This window comes from Natrix helvetica (genome assembly GCF_964273705.1).
Source record: "Natrix helvetica genome assembly, chromosome: 2".
Taxonomy (NCBI): domain Eukaryota; kingdom Metazoa; phylum Chordata; class Lepidosauria; order Squamata; family Natricidae; genus Natrix; species Natrix helvetica.
The window spans coordinates 146,687,606-146,711,624 of NC_138552.1; the positions used below are offsets into that span (position 1 = coordinate 146,687,606).

At 43.7% G+C, this 24,019-nt stretch overlaps 1 long non-coding RNA gene across 1 annotated transcript in view; it reads left to right on the forward strand.

Moving 5' to 3' along the window:
- Positions 1-2,129: 2,129 nt before the first annotated feature.
- The window catches only part of LOC309387916, a 30,307-nt gene continuing 8,417 nt past the window's right edge, over positions 2,130-24,019 (forward strand). Inside the window, exon 1 of the long non-coding RNA XR_014174690.1 lies at positions 2,130-2,264. This is a non-coding gene — a long non-coding RNA (uncharacterized lncRNA). The remainder of the gene's footprint in view (positions 2,265-24,019) is intronic.

Below are 24,019 nucleotides of genomic sequence, written 5' to 3' on the forward strand. Positions count from 1 at the left end.
AATCCCTAAATGACCAAGTTCATGGCCTTTGGAGGAACCTTCATTTTTAACACTGAGCCTTTGTAACTTGCAAGAATCTTTTACCAGATAGAAGTGGTATGCTAGTTATAGAGAGTTAGTTTTATGACAGATATCCATGCCCTGATCATTTCTTTTGTAGATTATCACCATGCATTGTTTGTGTGGGACTGCCCTTGGAGACTGTCTGCCTGTTTTCAGTAAGCACAACATTCAATATCAACACAGTGACTGGAGTGGAGATTATGAATGTGTAACACCTCTTTTCTATAACCTTCATTGGCTTCCAGCTCACAGCGTGGGAAGGAAACTAATGCCTTTACCATGAAGTGCCATATCATGAGACATGAGTTCAGCTTCAAAGACCCTGATGAGGTACAGCTAGTAGCGAGTAGCTGTAGGCAGATCTTTTTCAGGCCCATGCCTCCAGGACTGCCTTCCCCAGTGCTTTGAACTAATTGTTACTGCATTTTCAAAAACTACTTAGAACATTCCCATCAATAGTGACAGGGAAAGCAATTTGTATATAACAAATCTCACTCCCTTCTAGTACTGATGATGTTATCTAGTTGGGTAATGAAACATATGCAAGAAAACAATCAAGCCCAGAGAGCACCAAGGACCCCTGCATTTTCAATGCCAGACAAAGAAGAATTTATTTTCCCAGGCATTTTAATAGGATGTTGACTTATAATACCCTGTTTCCTCAAAAATAAAACCTCCCCAGATAATAAGCCCAATGGGGCTTTTGAGCGCATGCATTAAAATAAGCCCTCCCCTGAAAATAAGCCCTCCCCTAAAATATTTCAATATTTAAACACATGTGCAGCTGGTCCCCGCCATTTCCAGGGGGGAAGGGGGAACACGCCCCACATTCACACGAAACGGCCTCATAGAAGCCGCTCCAACAAATCCTAGCTACCGCACCCTTCTCTTTGTGGCGGCCACAAAAAGAGCAAGAGTGTGCCAGAAACAGAGACAGTACTTACAGCCCTCTCTGGATCAGAGAGGGCCAAGGTTAAGGGGCCTCCTGCACCTAAAAATAATAAGACCTCCCCAAAAATAAGGCCAAGTGCTTATTTCAGGGGTCAAAAGAAAATAAGGCCCTGTCTTATTTTTTGGGAAACGTGGTATGTTGCCATCATAAACTGTTTTATTTGGACTGCTGCTTTCTTCTTCACTTTCTCCCTATTTTCTTCTCTTGTTTTATGCTTTTAATATGATGCGTTGTATTGATCATGTCCACTCATCCAGTTCTGGCCAGGTGCAGAGACAAAGGATGACCTTAAGTTTCTAAGAAGAATGTTATTATGGCTACATATCACCCAACTCCACATAATCCCTCCTCCCAGTTTCTCACAGTAGAAAGTGTGGCAGGCCTGAAATCCAAAAAGAATTGATGGCTTGCAGGCATGACACAAGATTGCAGAAAGTTGATTGGATTCACATATTCTTTACATATGTTTTTTCAGCATGAAGGCTTCGCCAACGTTGGTATTTTTCCAATGTAAATGCAATCAGGGGTGTTATCCGTACTCCCATATAGTAATGACAAATAATAACCAAAACCAATAACAATACTAAAGTCCACTCATGTAGTACTGCTAGCAGCTATCTGGCTTTGGGATTACAGGTATGATCTCACTGTAATCTTCCCAAAGTTTGGATGCCATAATTTTCCTTGAAGACGAACATTTTTATAGCATCATCAAACAAATAAAATCTTAACCGTTACCTTAAACTTTGGCTTCTCCCTAAATGCCCATGTTTGCCAAAGAAAGATATACACATCATTGCTGGTCTGCAGGGCAATAAAGCACCTACCCACTTGGTTTTATCAACTGCTAGTATGCCTTTAACAAATCACAATTAAACATTAACAGCCCAGAGAGCCATGCGGAGGAGTCTCTTCTACGAGCCTTTGAAGATGTATTTGCCAATTAAGCAAAGTCTGACATGAGAGTAAAGGTGGCAGGGATCCAAGCCAGAGAAATGAAAGTCAACCACTTCAGTGGCATTCATTAGCTCGACAGACATTCTTTGTGTAGCCTGTTTCTTTACTATTGCCAAATCCACACCCTGTTCAGGAACTCACAGAGGCTCTGGGAAAGTTTGCTCAGATAAGCTCATTATGGAAATAACACTTTGTCACCCTTTACAATTTGCTCCTTGTTAAATTATTTTTTATCTGCTCCCCGGACTATTTGCCACCTCTCTGAAGGTGCCGTTACTGAGAGGAGGGGAAGGTAATTCTATTGTGTTTGATTTGCATGCTTCTATTCATGCTAGCTGAGGAGATAACTTTTTTTTAAAAAAAAAAAGCTTTTAGGTATGCGCTCTTTATATTTGTGCATGAGTACATTTTTATAACAACTGAAAGGCTGGGGGAGGTGTGGCAATTTTGACCATCTGCACAAGGTATCTCACTTCACAGTGTAATTTTGGAGACTATGAGTTGCAGGCTAGATGGGCCCTCAAAACCTTTTTTTTTTTGCAGGCCCCAGATGTTCCTAGCAGCATACTAGTATTATTCTATGGGAAAATCTGTATGTGCATTTATAGCTTTATGTACCGTCAAATTGATATCAAGCATTAATGACCACATTTTTTCTTTTAACGACCTTATAATCCCTTGCATCGGGGTGGAGTTGGGGCACCTGAATGGAGCTGAGTGTTTACTGGCCAGATGCCCTTCCTGATGCCTATGTGGAGCTCACAGCAGATATTTTCACTTTGCACCTAGAAAGAGAAATATCCAATCCCTAATGACTACATAAACAGATCTTATCCAAGATGATCTGTCTTCAGCCTGGTCATCCAGATCTTTTGCCAATGCACCTATCAGTATTGTAATTAAATCCATCCACCTTGTCCTCTTCTTCGCCTTCCTTTCATTATTTACCAGTCTAATAAGATTTTTCTAGAGAGCATGGTCTTCACATAATGTTTCCAAAATAATTTATAATTTGTGCCTTTAGTAAGAACCCTGGATTGATTTGTTCCATGATTAATTTGTTCTCAACTACCCACTGTATTCCCAGGTGCCTTCTCCCACATCAAAGTTCAAAAGCATCAATATTCTTTTTATCTTGATTCTTCAAAGCCCAATTCCATAGAGTGTCATATCCACTGCCCACACCGTTTTAATTTTTATGGGTATAGTTATAGCGTCTGAGTATCTTTTCCAAGGTCTTCATTGCTACCGTCCTCAATGTTAGTCTGTGATGTATTTCTTGACTACTAGTTCCTTTACTGTTGATAGCCAATAGTAAAAGGGAGAAGTTATCCGCCATTTCGATATCTTCAATGACAGTTTTAGGCATTGTACCTGTTGCCATTAGTGTGGCAACCTTTAGATTTTGTCTATGCTCCTTAATCTCCATTACCAGAGCTTGCAGATCATTTGCATTTTCAGCTATCAGAGAAAGACATTACTGATGTTTCTTCCTCCACTTTTAACACCACCTTCCCTTCCAGCCATCCTAGAAATATATTCAGCATATAGGTTGAATAAATAAGGAGACACACTTAAAGGTGGCTCAGTGGCTAAGACGCTGAGCTTGTCGATCAGAAAGGTCAGCAATTTGGTGGTTGTAATCCCTAGTGCTGCATAACAGAGTGAGCTCCCATTACTTGTCCCAGCTTCTGCCAACCTAGCAGTTCAAAAGCATGTAAAAATGCAAGTAGAAAAATAGGAACCACCTTTGGTGGGAAGATAACAGCGTTCCGTGCGCCTTCGGCATTTAGTCATGCTGGCCACATGACCACGGAGACGTCTTCGGACAGCGCTGGTTCTTCGGCTTTGAAATGGAGATGAGCACTGCCCCCCCCTAGAATCAGGAATGACTAGCACATACAGTATGTGTGAGGGGAACCTTTACCTTATACTACCTTGTTTCATTCCTTTGCCAACTGGGAGGCAATCTGTTTCTCCATCTTCCATTTAGACAATGGCTTTCTCTCCTGTGCATAGTTTGGCCTGAGGACAATGAAATGTTCTGGGATTCTCATTTCCCTAAGGAAGTTCCACAGCCTGATATAGCTGACACACAATCAAAGATCTTTCTGTGATCAATAGAACTCATATTGACTTTTTTTTTTGGTATTCTGTAGCTTTCTCAATTACCCAATGGGCGTCAGTGATCATGCAGGTAGTCCTCGACTTATGACCACAACTGAGCCCAAAATCTCCAATGTTAAGTGAGACATTTGTTAAGTGAGTTTTGCCTCATTTTTGACCCTTTTTGCCAGGGTTGTTAAGTGAATCACTGCAGTTGATAAGTCAGTAGCCCGGTTGTTAAGTGAATCTGGTTCCCCACCATTGACTTTACTTGCCCAAAGGTTGCAAAAGAGGATTGACCATAAGGGTGCTACAAAGGCTGTAATTGTGAAGAATGGTAATAAGTCACTTTTTTCAGTGTGGTAATAATTTTGAACGGTCACTAAATGAACTGCTGTAAGTCGAGGGCTACCTGCATGATTTCTTTCTCAGACTTTCCTAAAACCATCTTAAACATCTGTCATTTCTTTTTCCATCTAGGGCTCTAAATCTATATTGGATGGCCCTAAATATTATTTTGCAAATACATAAAATTAACCATTGCATTGTTGCATAATAGTTTGCATACCTTTCTAATTTCCCTCCTTTGGTATTAAGTAGGAAGACAGATCTCTTCCAAACTGTGGACGGCAGTGTTGCCCTCCAGATTTTCTGACAAAAGTTTGATACAACTTTTACTGATTATTCCCCCCCCCCCCTATGATGTATTTTCTTTCTGTGAATATTCCATCAAATCACCTTCTGACTTGGTAATGAATGGTGTGCTGGTATAACTTCATCTTTAAGTGCTAGAAGCTATTGTAAATAGGGAATACATATTTACTAAGGTGCCTTGGATATTGACATTCTCTATTGTACAGAATTTCGCTAGAGTCCTTCCAACTTTTTAATTCCTTTTTTGAATCCATTGCTGTTTGTCTAGTAGTATCTTTTGTTGTAGTGGTTCAAGGCTGGACATTCTTTATGAGTTGAGGGTCTTTTGAAATGCTTATTGTGTTATTTCATGTCTGTTTCTAGTTTTGGTCTCTTTACACATGTTATTATAATATTATGTCTTGTCTCTTCTAATAGCGCTCTGACAGGGACTTACAGTATAGTGTCATTCATTTTACATTGTCTATTCATATAATTTTCTTGGTAAAATACAGGATGGATTTACCATTGCCTTCTTCCATGCAGAACAGAACAGAACAGAACAGAATAGGGATGAATAGAACAGAATTATTTATTGGCCAAGTGTAATTGGACACACAAGGAATTTGTCTTTGATGCATATGCTCTCAGTGTGCATAGAGAAAAATAAAATACATTCATAAAGAATCATAATATACAACACTTAGTGATAGCCATAGATTACTAATAAGCAATCAAATCATACTAGGAATAAAAATAAACAATATAAATTGTAAAGATACAAGCAACATGGTTATAACCATAAGTGGGAAGAGATAGGTACTAGGAATGATGAGGATTAAAATAGTAATACAGTCTTAGTAAATAATTTGACAGTGGTGTGGGAATTAGTAGTTTAGCAGAGTGATAGCATTTGGGAAAAAGTTGTCCTTGTGTTTAGTTGTTCTGGTGTGCAGTGCCCTATAGCATACTTTGCCATCATCACTAAAGTGATCATGTATTATCATGGCTGCCCAATACAGGTTCCTACTAGCTTTAGCTGGGTAGCTGGGATGACCTTTACACCCTGAATGGCCCTTCTGCTGTTATGTTCTTTTTATGTATACTTCTGCAATTCTTCACTCATCACTCTCAGGAATACCCATTCAGTTTCCTCACAGACTCCCCTCCCCACAGACACAGGAGGAGTGGCGTTGCAAGATTTGAGAGATGCTATAGAGCCATGTGACTCTGCTAATATGATGGATTGATTGATTGTTGTAGCCAGGAATGCGTTTTTTTAATTGTTTTTATATTGTATTTTTATTTTTGTAAGATGCCCAGAGACTGAGTTGGGGGCCATATAAATTTTCATAAATAAATAAAGTCAGATCCTGCAGCTCTGAGAAACTAAAAATAATTTGGTATTCAACAGGTTCTGACCAGTTCTGGAGAACCGGTAGTGGAAATTTTGAGTAGTTCAGAGAACCGGTAAATACCCGCTCTGACTGGCCCCGCCCCCATCTATTCTCTGCCCCCCCGAGTCCCAGCTGATTGGGAGGAAATGGGGATTTTGCAGTATCCTTCCCCTGGAGTGGGGAGGGAATGGAGATTTTATAGTATCCTTCCCCTGCCATGCCCACCAAGCCAAGCCAAGCCAAGCCACACCCACCAAACCAAGCCACGCCCACCAAGCCATGCCTGCAGAACTAGTAGTAAAAATGTTTGAATCCCACCACTGGTAATCATGATAACCTGCTTCTAGTTAATCCAGGATATTTTTTGCTTACAAAACAAGAGTGAAAGGGAATGCAAGCAAAACTCACTGACTGCATTTTGTATGGTCCAAGCAATTACTACCTGTTTAATTACAAACAGCTTTATCTACTGAGTCCTGGTTTAAGTGTAACATTGTGTAACTAAGTCCTACATATAAAAAGATCAAGAGCCCAGCACCTCCTGTTCTACATTTTGCAGGCAAAGCTTTTTCTAATCAGAATGTATGGATGAGATCATATAATTTATGAACTGTGTTCCTTTGAGTAGTTCATCACTGCTTACTGCTTTACTCTCAAGTTGTCCTGATTTATCAGGGAAAGTCCCTCTTTCTCTGAATGCTGTTCTTAGTACCCTTGTTTAGATGTGTTGCAGCACATTTTTAAGGGCTTGACTTCCTTCATAGAATCTCTAGCAGTTGAATCTCTGAGAAATTGGGGAAAGGCAATTGGTTCATTTTTCTCCTTGAATGCACATGTGTGAAGATAGATGTGCATGTACACTATTTTGCATAGTATGATGCCTCATGTTCCCAATAACCGCTAGTGCTTAAGCTTAAATTTCATACAATTTACATTTAACATGATTAGGGTCAGCTGATGCTGTATTTTTCAATTTAATGCCATGCTGATATGCTGAATTATCCTTTTTTTTCATTATAAGATTTTCTTTCTTCCTTGATCTTAAATGTCACTTCATTTTCCTGACTCTAACCTCACACAAACCCACGTACAGTAACAGCAATAGCACTTAGAATTATATACCGCTTCATAGTGCTTCACAGCTCTCTCTAAGTGGTTTACAGAGTCAGGATGTCACCCCAAACAATCTGGATCCTCATTCTACTGACCTCAAAAGGATGGAAGGCTGAGTAAACCTTCAGCCGGCAAGGATCGTACTGCTGGCAGTTGGCAGAGTTAGCCTGCAAAACTGCATTCTAAGCACTGCACCACCATGGGTCCTCCATAATTATATGCTTACATTCATTACTAAAGTCATATAAACCATCTGTGACAAAAGTTTTAGATTTGCAGAACTCAGTGTAATTTATGGATAAGGAATATGGACGTTTCCCACAGAGGCTACAAAATAGGAACAGAGAGATCTCGTAATAATTATATGAAATATCAATAAATGTGACATGGGCTTATGAAGTAGAAAGTAGGAACAGTCAAAACTATCCTCCTCATCTTCCTCTTTTTCCTCCTCTAGATTGTCTCAACAGTTCAAAACACAATATGAAATCTTCCTAAGTTTGAAGCTAGGAAGGTTAGATAAATAAAAATCATTTCAGAAGTAATTGACAAGGCAGAAACATCTTGAGGAAACCAGGCAGCGGGACTCTTGCCTCTTTCTTCCCCAAAATACATTTTGGGGACAGAAAACAGGGAACCCTTAGACATCTTGTAATAGTAAGTATGAACAGGGAACATCAATATTGCATGTATGCTAAAGTATCTATTCTGAAACAATAAAATACCATTATAGTACATTTAGTGTTGGTTTCCCTTACTAATCTTCTTAACAATCTAGCTGAGTAGATGACCAACTTATTTTGTTTTAATACATGAGAGATTGATGATGATGATGATGATGATGATGATGATGATGATGATGAAGAAGAAGAAGAAGAAGAAGAAGAAGAAGAAGAAGAAGAAGAAGAAGAAGAAGAAGAAGAAGAAGAAAGCGAGAGGAGAGGAGGAGAGGAGAGGAGAGGAAAGGAGAGGAGAGGAGAGGAGAGGAGAAGAGAGATTCTTTTTCAGGTCTGCAATGTTTCTTTTCAACCAGTTTAGCCAATGGCATGCAGGCTGAAGTTGATAGGAAATATGGTCCAACACATCAGGAGGACATCAAGTAGGAGAAAGTTGTTTAAATATGTCTTTGATCTATATTGAAAACACCTCCTGGTTTAAATGGAAGATAGTTTGTTGCAGGAAAAAAATGAATATAGAGCAAAGTATAATGGAGGAGAGAGGATAAGAGGAATTTGATCAGTGATGCCTAGGCTGAAAACTGAAAACAGCCGCTTGCACATCATCAAAATCTGCAAAAAGCACAGGGAGGCAAAACAAAGCTCCAAAAGAAAAAGTACAGATTCCTGTAAAATTGGCATGTGTATTATTTTGCCTGTAGACACCCTTGTACAAACTTTAAACAATTTAATGAATGAATTCTTGGGTTAAATAATCAAAATAAAACACTTATACAGGGGAAAACAGACAACTGTTTTCCAGCATCGCTACTTGGATTTATTGCCAAATATTATAAATGATGAGCAAGATCAAACCTCCAGCATTCCCTCTAACATTTGATGATATTTAAGTTGGATTCACATTCTGCAGGCTTTCAAACAGAGGGTTTTTTTCTTTGTGCCATAGGACATTGGGTTATCCCAGATATAGACCTTTATCTCTTTCTGTCCTTAAAATGTTACTGGTTTCTTGCAAAGATCATGAGGCTTATATACAAGGCACTGTTGGGATATAGAGACAGCTTCTTGGGCAGTGAAATCATCTTCAGTCCACTCCTGCTGAAATAATAAGTGCCAATGGATTTTCTGAGTGTATCATCTTCTTCTTCATCATCATCACCTTCATCTTCTTCATCATCAATATGTGCAGTAAGAAAGAATAATTACTTTGTAGAAAGCTTTATTATGAGATATCAAAGGTCTAATTTTTAAGCATAAGTGTCCCCTTAAGATGATGTCTTATATCCATGTTTATAACTTTAGACTGTCCTTGAAAAGCAAGCAGCTCTGAGTTACATCGAACCAATACCAATCAACGACGTTTCTCTATCAATTATCCTGCCAGTATGTTTAATATCCCATCACCTCGTATCAAGTTAAGGAATTTATCTAGGCTGTTAATAGCTCTTCCATCACAAAATCTCAGAACTTGTTTTGCAAAGAAAAAGCCGAGGTTAATTGATCCAATCTATTAGACTGGGCAGCAGCTACATTTGTTGTCATATTTATAGCTAGTCCTTCCTCCAGGATTGGAATGACACTGATACTATCACATCATAGAACGAGTTCAGCCCCATATTTCTGTCAAAAATTGGGCTGTTCTAAGCAACTTTTTTCAGGCCACTTTTTTCTAGAATAATTATATATGGGGCAGGCAGGCAATGAATTTGGAAAACATCCGCTTCAAATAACCGATGTTAACACAATGGACTCCCTTTGCTCTTTATGCTCAAATAAAGGACGTTTATTAGGGCATGGGAGTTTATTGCAGGAGAACAAATAGCGGGTGTAACAATGTGTTGCTGAATGAAGAATTCTTGTTCAACTTTTAAGTACTTTAACACTCTCCCCATGATGCTTTCTCAATAACTAGCTAGAATTACATGCTCATGAAATCTTTATTATGTAGTTACTAAACTTTCTCCCCCCAATATATTTTTTCTCCTCCAAAAAGAACCTTTTCACTTCTGCAAATCCTGGCAATTTGTGGCATCCAAACTTAAATGAGTCTCTATTTGTAACATTTGGTTTTGTTGAAACATTTTTTCCCTCTTCTTATTTTGGATGCACATCTCTTTGTTCTTTTATTTTACTGTTCTAGCTTTTTACAATGAGAAGGGCCCAGAGTCATTATTATTTTTTTAAAAGCTATATAAATACATACACAACTGCATAAAATATGTATTTTGTTGTTATTATATACCATATTTTTTGGAGTATAAGACACACCCTTTTCCCTCAAAAAGGAGGCTGAAAATCTGGGTGCATCTTATACACTGAATAAAGCAATTTTTGCCTCTCCAAATACCGCCCCCTTCACCAAAATGCATAGCCTTTAGGAGGCTTCCAGAGTGCTCCTGGGGACTGGGGAGGGCAGAAATGAATGAAAAATGGTCCATTTTTTGCTTAATTTGCCCCCCCCCCAGCCCCCAGGAGCACCCTGGAACATCCTAAAGCAGCGGTTCCCAACCTGTGGGTCGCGATCCCTTTGAAGGTCAAACAACCTTTTCACAGGGGTCGCCGAGGAGCCTCCCACAGAGAGGCTGGCGAAAAGCCGGCCCAAAGGGAAGGAGCAGCTCGGATTCCCCATGCGGTGGAAGGAGAGGTGCCAGAAGACTGATGGGCTTCCCAGCAGGCCAGTCTGGCCAGCCTCCCATGCGGGCATTTTTCAGTGACTGTTCCTGTCTGGGAGCTCCTATAGGGCGCACGCCTTCACCGGGTTTGAGCTGCATCAAAGGGGGAGGCTTGGGCAGCGAGAAGGGCAACGGCTGAGGAGAGGCTGTGGCGGCCGCCAAGTCTCCACCTGACATCGCTTTCCCCTCCTCCCCCTGGCATAGGCCTGGCTCCGCTGAGCTGGCTCTGCTTAGTTCCACCAGGATCCGAGGGGGAGACCGTTAGCTGGAAACTGAACAGAGAAGAAGGGAAGGGAGATTGGACTGGGGACGTGGGAGGGGGAGGAAGGGGTTACTGGTTGGAAGTCTGCGAGGTGGGATCACCGTGCATGTGGCCGGGGGAAGGAAAGAACAAAACCTTGCGCCGGTATGGGAGGGGCTTCTGCTGCTCCTCTTGCCAAAGGCAGCCGAGCGCCCAAGATCAGTGTGTGTGTGTATGTGTGTGTGTGTCTGTGTGTGTGCATGCGTGGTGGGTGGGGGAAAAGTAGGTTGATGGGCAGAGCTACAGAAGCCAAGAGGTACCATTTCTGAGGTGTAAAACAAGGCGGGGAAAATAAAATAAAATAAAGGAACGTGGGATGCGCGAACGCTGAGATTCCCTATGAAGACTGTTACCCATGCGGTTTGGTCAGCAAACCGTGGCTCACAAGCCACATGCGGCTCTTTGGCCCCTCTCCTGCAGCTCCCTGCTGATGCAATCACACAATCTGCTCTCCGCCCCGAGGCATGAGCCTCTAGCCTGCTTTTGCGATTTCGCGTCCTTCGCAGGCAACTCAGTGTCGGGAAGAGCTCCAGCTCTTTTCTCGCGTTCATGTCTTGTGCACACACATGCAAGCAAAATACCCTCTTAGGCCAGGATCAAGGCAGAGGGGACAACGACTCTCCTCCTGCTGTTGCCACTGCGCAATGAGGTGAGTAACTGGGTACGCAGATCAGGGGAGCCACGCTGCACAGGAGACTTCTCAGTGCCAGACTCAGGTCAGCGCAAGCCGCGGTCCCCTTCATGTTGGCTCAGGAAGGAAGGAATGGGGAGCAGCAGCAGCAGCAGCTGTTTGGGTGCAGGGAGGGAAGAGCTCCAGTTCTCCTGCGCTGCACGGGGCTCTCCTTGTGCAGGGCTCTGGAATTCTTCCCTCTCTGCATCCAGAGATGGCTGCTCCAGCTCTTTCCTGAGCCAACATTTAGGGGACCATGGCTGGCGCTGACCTGAGTCTGGTGCGGAGGAGTCTCCTGCGCAATGTGGCTCTCCTGCGCAGCGCAGCCAGCTACTCACTTCTCAGTGGTGGCAGCAGAAGGAGGGCATTTTGCTTGCACGCGCAAGAAAGAGATGAAAGAGCAAAGGGGAGAAAGAGAGAGAGATAGAGAGAAAGAGAAATGAAAGAGAGCTGGAAGGAGAGAATGGGAGAGAGGGAAAATAGAGGGAAACAAATTAGAGGGAGAAGGGGGAGAGGGAGAAAGAAATGAAAGAGAGCTGAAGGGAGAGAATGAGAGAGAGAGAAAAGAGAGGGAAACAAAAGAAAGGAAGAGAAAAGAAAGAAAGAAAGAAAGAAAGAAAGAAAGAAAGAAAGAAAGAAAGAAAGAAACTTTCTCAGACCTATGATGAAAGCAATGCAAGTTAGATCTCTTGCCAAGAAAACTGCAGTTTTCCAGAAGGCACAAATTGGAAGCAAGTCTGATTTTTTAAAAAGAAAATAACAGAGATGGCAAAAATAATGCATCTGAAAATAAGATTATAATTTTGGATAATGTATTATATTGTCAAACTCAAAAGAAATCAAAATATATATCCTATTGCTGTTAGTACAATCTTGCCAGCTTCTATCAACTTAGAGTTCACTATGAAAAGATTACAGAGAAGCAATTTCCTACAATTAATAACTTTATTTTGGATTTGCTATTGTATTCAATGAGAAAGAAAGAAAAAGAAAGAGGGAAAGGGAGGGAAGGAAAGAAAGAAAGGAAGGAAGGGAGAAGAGAAAGGGAGAGGAAAATAGAGAAAAACAGAAATGAGAGGGAGAGAAGAGAGAGAGACCCTATTCCCACAGAAAACACTGAGCCATGAAACCTGGGTAGGCAGATCTTGGGGGGGGGATGTCACGTGGGAGTGATGTTGAATTGGCCACACCCACCCAGGTTTTGTGGCTTCCGGTGTTTTCTTTTCTGTGGGAAACGGATCCAAATGGCTCTTTGAGTGTTTAAGATTGCCGACCCCTGCGCTATACCATGCTTCAAGACAAAATTTCATTTATTTGTAATTAGAAATAAATATTTTGCAATGTATACAATTACATATTGTTTTTGTGATTAATCACTATGCTTTAATTTACAACAATAAAAATACATCCTGCATATCAGATATTTACATTACGATTCATAACAGTAGCAAAATTACAGTTATGAAGTAGCAACGAAAATAATTTTATGGTTGGGGGGTCACCACAACATGAGGAACTGTATTAAAAGGTCGCGGCATTAGGAAGGTCGAGAACCACTTTCCTAAAGGCTATGCATGCCCTTTTTTGACAAAAAATGGGCCTGTTTTCGTGAAAAGTGGGCCATTTTTGCTTGGTTTTTTTGGAGGGGGGCAACCCCCAGGAGCACTCTACAAGCCTCCTAAAGGTTATTTATGACCTTTAAAAAAAATGGCCCCGTTTTCATACGGTTGGAACAGCCCCGGCATCACCCACATGGACGCACGTGGTGGGTGCATACACACGCAGTGCGCGCATGCATCATAATTTCCTGTGACGCTTCCGCAAGCCTCCATGATGCTCCAGCTGCTTGGCGAAGCATTGTGCAGGTGCCGTATGCACCATGCACATGCGCGGAAGCGCCAAAGGCTTAAAGCACAGGTAAGGAGCTCGGGCGGGCAGGTGGGCCCCCCGGACCACTGTACCAGAATGGTACCCGATGCTCCGGGCAGGATCTGGTATGCCCATACCAGGGCAACCAACCACTGGCATGTGGGCAATGGGAAATGAACTTTTGGTTTCTGGCACATGCATGCGCACTGGCCAGCTTGTCTTCCAGTTACTGGTGCACATGCGTGCACGATGATCAGCTGGGCAGTGCACATGTGCACAATGGAAACAGGAAGACCACCTCTTCTGGTTTCTGGCACTGCCGCACATGCAAAAAACAGCTGATTGTCACGTGTGCAAGTACGCCAGAAACCCAGAAGAGCAATGGGTGACACTGCGCATGCCAGCCAACATGGCTACGCATGCCACTTCGGGCACATGTGCCATAGCTTTGCCATCACGGATATACTGCAGGACAATGAGTGTTATTAAGAAGAAATGAACAGAAGAAAGTTTTCATTTGAATGAGTACCGTATTTTTCGCCTTATAAGACGCACTTTTTTACTCCAAAAAAGAGGGTAAAAATCTGAGTGCGTCTTGTAAGCCGAATGTAGCCACTGGGTCAACTGAAAATGGGGCAGGCAAAGAGGGGGCTGCAGAGATCGTGATGGCTGGAAAGGAGAGAGTTTTCGCTTTCAGAGCTCCTGCTCGGCTGGGCTCCCGAGAGGGCTTAGGCGGTGGTGGCGGTGGCAGCGGCTCCTCACATTGCTGGGGCGCTGCTTTAAGCTGCCCTCCTCCTGCAAACGAAAGGTGCCTCAAGGCTTTGGCTCCTGAGACCGGTGCGCTGCCATCCAAAATGCTGGTACCACGATCGCTGCAGCGCCCGCTTTACCTGCCGCTTCTCGGGCAGTTCCAGGCGGCAGAGATCGTAGTAATAGCATTTTGGATGGCAGCGCACCGATCTCAGAAGCGAAAGCCTTTGAATCAAGTTTGATTGTGTCCCATCTAGCGTTGATTGTGTCCCATCTAGCGTTCTCCACCCCCAACCCCAAATCTCTCCGGATCCGGAGAGATTTGGGGTTGGGGGTGGAGAACGCTAGATGGGACACAATCAAACTTGATTCAAAGGCTTTCGCTCCTGAGATCGGTGCGCTGCCAGGCGGCAGACATCGTAGTAATAGCATTTTGGATGGCAGCGCACCGATCTCAGGAGCAAAAGCCTTTGAATCGAGTTTGATTGTGTCCCATCTAGCGTTCTCCACCCCCAACCCCAAATCTCTCCGGATCTGCTTATTGCTATTGCTGCTATTGCGCCCAGCTACTGTATCTCTTTGCTGCATGACAGATCCGGGCGGATTCGGGGTGGGTGGGTAGAGAACACTAGATTGGGAAGTTAAAAGTTTTAGATGAGCCACCGGCTGGAGGGCTGGGGCCATGCAAGAAGCCCGCTCAGGCAGGGAAGGAGGGAAGGAGGGGAGGAGGGAGTGAGGATAGACAAGTAAGAGGGAAAGAGGAAAGAAAGCAGGAGGGCAGAAGGGAGGTGGAAGGAAGGAAAGAAAAGCAGACACGCTGGAGGGAAAGAGGAAAGAAGGCAAGCAGGCAGGAAGGAGGCAGAAGGAAGGAGGGAAGGATGGAACTGGAAGGGAGGCAGGGAAGGAGGGAGGGAGAAAGGAAGGATAGGAGGATAGGGAAAGAGGAAAGAAGGCAGGCAGGCAGAAGGGAGGGAGGTGCAAGGAAGGAAGGAAGCATAGATAAGCAGGAGGGAAGGAAGGCAGGCAGGCAGGAGGAAAGAGGAAGGAGGGAACTGGAAGGGAGGCAGGAAGGAAGGGAAGGAGGAAGGGAGGGTGGAAGGAAGGATAGACAAGTAAGAGGGAAAGAGGAAAGAAAGCATCTGAATGTACTAAACACAAGTCTTCAGGGAAAAGATGGATACATTGTGAAAACTCAGCTGTCAGTTGATCTTAATGTTATGAAATGAAAAGTATGCCATTTGCAATTAACTTGGCATAAAATAATTCATTTGCATTTAATTGTTATTGTTCAAAGAATGTTCGGAAAAATGTTCGGCCCTCCAGCATGTTCACTTCATCCAATCTGGCCCTCTTTGAAAAAAGTTTGGACACCCCTGTGTTACATGGTTGACATAAAATTGTTCTTTTTTTTTTTCCAGAAAATTTTATTGGTTTTTTAAAACATTTATAAGGAAAAGGGTAGGTGGGATGGTATACAAATTTTGGCAGTTGCAAGTATGGCAGACGCCCCCTCCCTCCAAACTCATAAGATACATCTGTGTATAAAACATTAATACAAAATCGTATAAAATCAGCATATTAATTCTATAAAAAAATTTTCAATCAACTTATCTATTATAATATATAGTCTAGATATAATTTCATTATTACTTTCGGTCTGTTTATAACAATGTGATTTTCTTATTCATTTTTGTGATCTGAGCTTTCTTAGTGTTGCCCCTTCTCCCCCCGCTGGCAGAGCTCCGGCCCCTCCCGTGTCCTGTGTGACCGTTGTAGAGTCTTCTGTTTTTTCTAGGTTCGCTTTATTTTTTTCCATAAAGGCCTGAGCCTCTATGGGTGTATTGATTCTGATTCTTGTCTCCTCCCAGAATATCAGCATCCCTTCAGGCATCAACCATCTAAACCACACCCCTTTCTGGTATAATTTATTCGCCAATTGCGAATAATTTTTTCTTTTCTCCCTAATTTTTTTTTGGATCTGCTTCAAGATGGTTATCTCCCTGTCGTGGTATGTCAATGCTTGCCCCCTTTGTACACCCAGAATTATGTCTCTTGTGCTTTTCCTAAGAAATTTGATATGGACCTCCCTGGGTACATTGTGTGTTCTGGCATATGCTGAGTTCACTCTATAGACCAGATCTATCTCCCATTCCATCTGTTGTTTATCTTTGTGTATATATTCAGCTAAAATATTGGTCATGATGTCCCTTATGTTTTCCCCCTCTACTTCTATAACATTTTGAAATCTAAGATAAAAGGACATTCTCTCAAATTCTGTTTTCATTTGTTGTATATCAAGTTCTTTGTTACCCTTCTGCAAAGCTTCTACCCCCCCCTCGCCTCCGCCACCCCACCCTCCACAAGGTCCAGTCTCTGTGAGTTCTTATAAATTTGGACTTGATTCTCTTTAATTTCTTCCTTCATTTCCTTTAATTGTTTCTTAATTTCTTCCTGGCCCTGTATGAGTTGCTGAAGCATTTGTTGCAAATCCATCTCTGTACTCTTAGGTTGCATCAGTTCTGTAATCTTTGACTGTGTAGCAGGACTGGATGTTGCAGATGTCGGTGCAGAGGTAGCAAAGCCAGGTTTTCCAGGTGGTGGTCTTTTTGGAGACATAGTTTATAAAGCAGAGAGATCAGTCAATGTAGAGACTGGACAGGTGAAGAGATAGAGCAGGCAGATGAGTTCAGGAGGCAGAAGATCCAAACAGCTGGGAGTTTCTTTGGTCAGTCTAGCAATAGAGGAAAATTTTCTCTCCAGAGGGTTCAAGAAATAGCAATCCACAAGAGATTCTTCTGGGTGACACGGAGACAAAGACCAGAAGCCTGAATTTTAAAGGTGGAGTCAGGTTTCACAGTTCATGAAGACAACGGAAGTATGCCATCTTGCCCTGCCAGCTTTGGGCTCAGAGGCATAATAAAATTTTAAAAGTTCAGAAAGTTCTCAGTTCACCCATAAGTTCTGGAGCTAAATCCAATGAAAGTCACTTTTACAGGGGTGAGGCATCATTAGTTGGCTCTCCCCCCTCCTCCTTCCCCTGGGGGCGAAAGCAAAATCTTCTCAAGCCGCTTGTCCAAGGGGGGGGGGGGAAATCCCCCTCCCTCTAGCCGCACCTCTAGCAAGAATCCGAAAGTTTAGCTTTTAAAAAGCGCTGAAAAGTCCATTATTTCAAAAGGAAGGGAATGAAGAAAGGAAGCCTCTCACCATACCGCCGCTGCTTCCTTCAGAAGTACGTTGTCCGCTCGGCATGGAGAGAGACGCGTGCGCGCCCTCCAAAACTGCTCCCCAGTGCCTAGAGCGAAGCGGAGAAGCCCCCACCAGCCGCCGACGATGCAGGGGCCCTCCGCGAGCCGCTCCCTTGGCAGGACGCCTCTTCGGGGCATCCTGTGCCCCCCCAGAAGCGGGGGAAGCCCACCGGGAGAGCGGGAGCAGGCAAAGGCTTGCCTGTCGCCGTAGCTGCCGGAACCGGAAGTCTCCGACATAAAATTGTTCTTAAACTGCTGTTAACTTTATACAGTTGATATAAAATATTTTACTATAGTATTTGGTTCAGAATCTTTTTTTCTAGATTTTCCTCCTTTAAAATTGGGTGCGTCTTATATTCCGGAGCGTCTTATAGGGCGAAAAATACGGTAGTTTTAAACCTGGTTGGAATAACATATTAAGATAGGCTTTTGCAACCAGGATGTCTTTCAGATGCATCTTTAACTTCCAGGGCTTCACAATCATCATGGCTAATGCTGAGCATTATGGGTATTGGAATCCACATATCTGGTAGATGCCCAGCTTGGGAACTTGCATCAAACCCTGCTGTGCTTGTCTTGAGTATCTCATGTGAACCTAGTTAGGGCCAAGGCTGCAATTAAGCTTCCCTGTTTTAACCATAGTATTCTCATGACTTCTGTTTTGGTTTTACTGTTCTGGTTGTGGTTTCCCATGACTGTTAATTTACACTTAAGCAAGCAACCACTTGTCCCCCTGAAAATGAAGTTGAGCAACTGTACTAGGGAACAATTTCTTCAGTAATGCCTCTGTTGCTTCAATTTATTTTTTAATTAAATTAAAAATTAAAAAGTGGGGATGTGTCCCAATAAAAGGAAATAAAAAGCAGACAAAAGATCTCACTGATTTTGACAGTGGCATAAGGAAAACTGAAAGGGGGGTGGGGTTACGCCCCAACAAAGGGAAATACAAAAGATTTCACTGGATTTGACAGTGGCTTGGGGAAAATTGAAGAAGACATGTCAAAAGGGAGAAGACAGGAATAGAGAAGTGAGAAGTGAGACAAAAGATTTACTAGGAAAAAATCAGACAATTAGAAACTGTTATATGGGGAAATATAAAGCTGCGATATGTGGTTTATTCCTATGCATGATAATAAAACTAAGTTGTTAACTGATTGAATATGATAAGGGAAAGATGATTAAATAAAGGTTAAATATATGGAATATGGACAAATATGAAACTGATATGGGGAGAATGTAAAGCGGAGGTACGTGGCTCACTTTTATACCTGATAATTAAATTGAGTTGCTAATTGATTGAATATGACAATGGAAGGACAATTAAGTATGGGTTAAAATATATGAAATATGGACTCATATAGAACTCTTAAGATGATGAACAAAATGAGATGTGTACTGCTTGTTATTCTATATAGTAGATTAAGGGTATTGTAATGAACATTGAACAGTAAGGATTGTTATTTAAAGATAATTAAGGGTAACCTAAACCAAGATATGGAAAAATGGAGAGGGAACATGAAATATACTTACAATGGGAAATTATTGAGATTATAAAGACAGAGTCACAAATTTTGGGGGTGTAAGGATGCATATTTATATAAATATAATGATGAGAATAGCTGGGAATTGTAACCAGGTCCACATCTCTGCCAAAAATAGGCTGGGGAGGGGGTCAAAGATATAATTACTATATATGTATACTTTCCCCCCTCTCTTTTAAAAAAAGGAGGAGGAAGATATATGTTAAAATTAAATATGTATATTGAAAAGGAATTATAAATACTATCAACATAACTAGAGCTTGCTCAGAAGCTGAAATACACCAAGTAAATGACATGAAAAGTGTGAAGTAGAGGAGAGAGGGTAGGAGAGAGGGGGAGCGGGAAGAGGAGGAGAGAAAAAAGGAGTGAAAAGGGGAGAGAGGAGAAGGAGAGAGGAAGGAGAAGTAGAGAAGGGAAGGATGACAGAGGGACAAAAGGAGGTAGGGAGGAGGAGGAGAGAGGGAGAAGAAAGTGGTGGATAAAGTACAAATATGATGTATGAAGAGCAGAAGAGCCAATAATTGTTTTTGGGAGTTGATGGTAAGACAAATGTAAACATTTAATAATATAACACGATGTTGGTTATGTAATAGTATACATGTGGTTATATGTTATGAAAATGAAAAATAAAATCCTTTATACCAAAAAAGAAAAGAAAAGAAAATAGCTGCCACAATCATGTTGCAGAGTTTATTTGCATGATGTCTGTGTAATGATCTTCTCCATCATTGGAGCAAAAATAGTTCTTCACTTTTAATGGATTACAAGTAGCAACACACAGGGATATTTGCTATCTCAGGTCTGCAGATCTGAGTCATCCAGCTTGGATGGTGAACCTTTGACCTCACTATGTCAGCTGGAGAAAAATAAATATATATTACTGCTTCTGTTTCACCTAACTTAAATACAGTAAGTCCAGAAGGAAAAGAAAGATATTGTATATTAACATGGCTGTATTTCATCTTCACTGGAATTTGAAATGCAGACAACATATTTTGACATTTCTGACTGTTAGCATATTCATGGGCTTTTGACTGTGCATGATTTCTAATGGGCAGTTCTTTCATTTATAGCCAACTGCTTTTGTCAAAACTGGAGTAAGTGGACTGTTGAAATGGGTAGGTGAGGAAAAACAACTGAAGGCCACAGTAATCAAGGGGCACAAAACAATTTTTGCCCTTGTGGATTGTGATAGGGTTTTCCCAAGAGGCATTTAGTAGGGCTTTTTAAAGATTTTATTTTAAAATATTTGAAGAATAAAGTAACCAACGATATGAGAGGAAAAAAGGAGGAAAAGGAGAAAAATATAATTGCTAGTAACTATCAATAAATAAACAGAGAATTTACAATGGGCATAACATTTAATTTTAATTTTAATTTAATTAGCACTTCTAGACCGCCCCCTCTCCCAAAAGGGACTCGGGGCGGTGTACAGTCCATATCAAAAACATCAAAAATAACATTTAAACAATTAAAATTATTAAATGAATAAATACATAAATAAATAAGAGGAGGATAAAAATAGACAGAACTGTAATTGCTAAATGAATAATTTAAAATATACAGACTTTAAAACCCCAGTGTCCTATAAAATTAAGTCCCCTAAAAAAACCAGTAGGAAATATATATGCCAGGAGGTAGACGTTAAAAATTATGCCAGGCCAGCCAGTCGGAACAGGTGTGTCTTCAGTTTCTGCCGGAAGGAGCGGAAGTCAGTGGTGGTTCTAATGTCGGGGGGGAGGTCATTCCAGAGGGTTGGGCCCATCACAGAGAAGGCCCTACTCCTTGGTGTCGCCCGTTGGCATTGCCTAGTGGACGGCACCAGGAGAAGCCCCTCCCTGTGAGAGCGAATTGGCCGCAGGGATGTGTGTGGGAGGATGCGATCCCGCAGGTAACTAGGCCCTATGCCATGGAGCGCTTTAAAGATGGTGGTCAAAACCTTGAAACGCACCTGAAAGACCACAGGTAGCCAGTGCAGCTCACGCAGGAGCGGTGTTACGTGGGAGTACCTAGTACTCCCCATGACTGCCCGCGCGGCTGCGTTCTGGACTAGCTGCAGTCTTCGTGCGCGTCCCAAGGGAAGCCCCATGTAGAGAGCATTACAGTAGTCCAGGCGAGACGTCACCAGTGCATGAGTGACTGTGCGTAGGGCATCCCGGTCCAGAAGGGGGCGCAATTGGCGCACCAGGCGAACCTGGTGGAACGCCCCCCTTGCCACGGCTGCCACATGGTCGTCCATTGACAGCCGTGCATCTAGGAGGACGCCCAAATTGCGCGCCTGTTCCACAGGGGGCAGTTGTTCGCCCCCTATGGCCAGCGTTGGAGTCAGCTGACTGAACCGAGGTGCCGGTAGCCACAGCCACTCAGTCTTGGATGAGTTGAGTTTGAGTCTGTTGTCCCCCATCCAGACCCCGACGGCTTCCAAACACCGGGACATCACTTCGACAGCCTCGCTGGGGTGATTTAGGGTTGAAACGTACAGCTGAGTATCATCAGCGTACAGATGGTATTCAACCCCAAAACCACAGATGATCTCCCCCAGCGGCTTCACATATGTGTTGAACAGGAGGGGCGAGAGGACCGACCCCTGCGGCACCCCACAAGTGAGTGACCTCAGGGTCGACCTCTGCCCCCCTGTCAACACACATTGTGACCGGTCAGAGAGGTAGGAGCCGAACCACCGTAAAACGGTGCCTCCGACTCCCATCCCCTGCAGCCGGCGCAATAGGATACCATGGTCGATGGTATCAAAAGCCGCTGAGAGGTCTAATAGGACCAGGATAGAGGAACAACCTCTATCTCTGGCCCTCCAGAGATCATCAACCAGCGCGACCAAGGCTGTCTCTGTGCTGTGCCCGGGTCGGAAGCCGGACTGGCGTGGGTCTAGATATTCGGATTCGTCAAGGTGTCGTGGAAATTGCTGTGCCACCACATTCTCAACAACCTTCGCTAAAAAGGGAAGGTTGGAGACTGGACGATAATTAGCCAGCTCCATTGGGTCCAGTGAAGGCCTCTTGAGTAAGGGCCTCACCACCGCCTCTTTCAAGGCAGTTGGTAAGAAGCCCTCACCCAATGAGGCGTTCACCAGGCCCAGAAGCCAGCCTCGTGTCACCTCCCAGGATGCCAGTACCAGCTAGGAGGGACACGGGTCCATTAAACATGTGGTGGGTCGCAGCCGTCCACGCAACCTGTCCAAATCCTCGGGGGCAACAGAGTCAAACTCCTCCCAGAATGGTCTCACAAGACTCACTGTTGACGGCTCGTCCGGCCCACTGGAGGGGGCCCATCCGCTCCGGATCTGAGCGACTTTGTCCTGCAGATATTCCCCAAACTCCTCTGCTCTACCCTGCAAGGGTGCCCCCCGCGTCCCCTGTGACAGGAGAGAGTGGGTCACCCTAAACAGGGCGGCAGGGAGGTTTTCCGCGGACGCAATAAGAGCGGCATAATGTCTACGTTTGGCTGCTCTCAATGCCACAAGGTAAGTCCGTAAATAGGCTCTTACCTGTGTTCGATCAGACTCGGAGCGTGAGGATCTCCACCTGCTCTCTAGACGTCTCCTATGGCGCTTCATCACCCTCAGCTCCTCGGTATACCAAGGAGCTCGGGTGGATCGCTGCCGCAGGAGAGGTCGCAAAGGCACAACCCGGTCCAAGGCCCCAGCCACCGCCGTATTCCAGGCGGCCACTAGGTCCTCCGACCGAGCGCGGGTCAGGGCTACAGGTAGTGGCCCAAGTTCCGTCTGGAACCTATCCGGTTCCATCAGGTGCTTGGGGCGGTACCAGCTTGGACAGGCTGGCTCCGCCTCCTCGCGGTGGGGGGTAGCGGCAGGGAAGTCGAGCCGGAGACATGAGTGATCTGACCATGACAGGGGAGTAATAACTAAGTCCCCTATTCCCAGATCACTCGTCCACTGTTCAGATACAAAAATAAGGTCCAGTGTGTGACCGCCCTCGTGCATGGGGTCCTGAATTAATTGGGTCAGGCCCATGGCTGTCATGGAAGCCATGAACTCCCGAGCCACCTCAGATGCTGCCCCCTTCGACGGCAGGTTGAAGTCCCCCATGACCAAGAGCCTGGGGATCTCAACCGCCGTCTCTGAGATCAGCTCGAGGAGCTCGGGCAGGGCCGCTGATGTATAGCGAGGAGCCAAGTATACAATCAGCAGGCCCAACTGCCTCCCTGGGCCCCATTTCACACCTAGGGATTCACAACTGGGTATCTGAGGAACAGTGAACTCTCTCGGTTCCAGACCATCCCGTATAACTACCGCCACCCCACCACCCTTACCCAGGGCCCGAGGCTGATGGAATGCACGGAAACCCGGTGGGCACATTTCCACGAGGGGTAAACCACCCTCGTGGCCCAACCAGGTCTCCGTTATCCCTGCAAGGTCCAGCTCCCCCTCGGAGATCAACTCGCTAATGAGGGGGGCCTTGTTGGTTATGGACCTTGCATTGCAAAGCATCAGCCGCAGGCCCTGGCTCTGTAGTTCCTGACCACCTAGGCTGCGGGGGTTGGTACAAACGACCGGGCGTAGCCAACAGCCACGGTCTCCCAACCGACCTTGTGATCTTCTCTTGTCCTCGCATCCCCCCTCCCCGCGACCGATGTAATAAAACAACCCTCTACTGGAATAATTTGTTCCCTCTCCCCCCCCCCCGCTCACTTCCCTCCTGGACTCACCTGTTCGTCTGGCGCTGGCTTCCCTCCCGGCCTGGTTAACCCACCCCCCCTCCCTGGAACCCATTCATTCTTTCATTGATTAAATAATTAATTGAATATTTAAAATTAAAATAATGGAGACATTTGGAAAAATTATTGTGAAACATCACAGAACTCTAAACTGTAATAATTATACTTATGTTACCATTATTTATCATTATCTAAAATTAAAAACGCATGGTATTATTATATAGTAGTGTATACACTCACCAAAAAATATTTAGTAGGAGCAACATTAAGTTCTGAATATCCTCCCATTGTATCTACCTTATACTTAGACTCAAATTATTTATAAAAATAAAATTACATCTGGTTACTACTTTACATCAAATATTTCTCCCTTAAAAGCAG